Here is a 2,347-nt window from a genome sequence, read left to right as displayed (position 1 = left end):
AACACTCAGGCCTCTATCTCGCGCAGCCCTCAACCTTAGCACACTGCGCAAAGACCTCTACAGACATCTGTCCCTTAGGAATGGGTGCCACAACGCTATGCTCACTGCAGGGAGGGGTTGGTCTTTTTGTGATAGGAATCTAATTTTCTTTTCACTGAGAAATTTAACAATAAGAATTTAACACTTAGAAGTAACCTCAATAATCTGTGGTATGTTGTTGTGAGCTTTTGCCTTCATTAATAGGACAGCTGCAGAGTGAACAGAAGCGGGAAGAGAGAGAGAGGACCCTCGACACCAGCAAATGGCAACTAACACAGTCCACTCGGTCGAGGCCTTTCCCCACCTGGCTTTCGCCGCCGCGTGCGGCCTGAAAAAACCTATCTATTCCTGTTGTCTGAAGGCCCTTCGCTTTGCCGTGTAAAATACACCACCAAATATGCCTTTGAGCTCCCTCCAGGTCCAGACTACACTAATAAAGGAAGAGAGAAATGCAGATCAGGTAAGGCTATTAACAAAAACTACACACTAAGTAAACGCTGGAAGCGCATACACTATCAGCTGAATTTAATAGTGCCATCGTTGTAGTTTTGATGCCTAGAGACATATCTCAATCTACATCTCAAATGGTATGCCAGAACCAGAGCTGAAGAAGGAGCCACAGGACAAGAGTAAATCTTTGTCATTGGTCAGAGCTTTGTGAATTAAAAGGTTGCAGACAGATGCCGAGCTGGCTTTCTTGCTATGTCTTGTGTTGTTGCACTTGCTCGACTCGCTGTATGCTGATGCTCAACCTTAAATTCATACCTTAAATTAGCTACTGCCATGGCCCAAGTGAAATTTACTGTGAGTGAGTTGATCAAGTGAAAAACACAACGAGTCAGCAACGTCATGGTCACGCAAATCGGCCACATTAAAAATCCAAATCAATTTGAATCCGTGGCCAGTTTTTGTATTCCCTATTTTGGATTTGAGCATAAAATCTAAAGTATGAAAAATAAGCTGTTACCTGGTTTTTGTGTTGGATAAATAAACAACAAAAATTGTTGCTGTTGTTTGATATTTTTTGTGAGCTTTTGCCTTCATTAGATAGGACAGCTGCAGAGTGACAGGACAGGGGGAAGATAGAGAGAGAGGATGACACACAGCAAATGTCAACTGGTCAAACTCGAACCCTGTTAAGTTATACGTAATATAACATAGTGGACACAGGAAATTATATTTAACTTCTTCATGCAGTGTCCAATAATTATTAAATGTCAATAAACCTCCAGTAAATATATTGCTACTTTAATAATTTACTTTAATTGCCCTACTGGCAACAGGCAGTGAAGCCTAGGTAACACAGTTAATCACATCTATACAAAATCTCCAACATGTCTTGCTCCAGCGCCACATACTCCACACAGGAAATAATATTTTATTCATTAACACAGTGTCTCATGCTTCTGAAAATTATGAAAATTAATTTAACGCTGCTTGACGCTTTAATTGTTAATTGTATTTTAAATTTTACATTACTTATATTTTGTACTAATATTGCTTAGATTCTGTAGTTTTTATGGCTTCTTGTCTCATTTATTCTTTATAAATATGTATGATTCTTAAACAGAATTGCACCATTTGAGGTTGATGCCATTGAAATTTTGTTGTGCTTGCACAATGACAATAAAGTTCTTTATTCTTAAATCCTGAGAGTCCCATGTACAGAATCTATCGTAAAAAACCTCAAACTTTGTCCATATATACCTGGACAATCAACACAAGAGTTAGTTCCAACAATCCACCAAGCCGTTATGTCCAAACCTACATTAATTTCCATTTCTATAGATGCCTGTGTAGCCTTACTGGAATTATTGAGAGAAGAGAACAACAGGTATTAATGCAATAGCCTGACAATGACTGAATATTGTACTTCTTCATCTTGACCAGCCTAATTTCCTACATGGGATAATAAAGTTGGCCTTTACCTATACAGTCTGGATGTGTCTAGTAATAGCCACTCAGGAGATTTGTAGAAAGAGGAAAATGACGACACTGTGGTGAGAAAGGTTTAATTTGCCCTCACTCTACATGTGCTCTAGTCGCTCCTATAAAGTCTCCATGCACAGCCCTCACTCAGAACACTGCATAGACCTCTACAGACAACATCTGTCTTTGGAATGTGTGGGCCACAACGCTATGCTACTGCAGGAAAGGGTTTGGTCTTTTTGTGATAGGAATCTAATTTTCTTTTCACTGAGACATTTAACAATAAGAATTTAACACTTGGAAGTACCTCAATAATCTGTGTATTTGTTTAGAAAAGTGATGGCTGATAACAACTCATCGGTTGGTGGTGAGGTCTCAC

Source organism: Morone saxatilis, unplaced genomic scaffold (genome assembly GCF_004916995.1).
Source record: "Morone saxatilis isolate NCDOM2014 unplaced genomic scaffold, NCSU_SB_2.0 Contig8, whole genome shotgun sequence".
NCBI classification, from domain to species: Eukaryota; Metazoa; Chordata; class Actinopteri; family Moronidae; genus Morone; species Morone saxatilis.
This window is presented reverse-complemented; position numbering follows the sequence as displayed.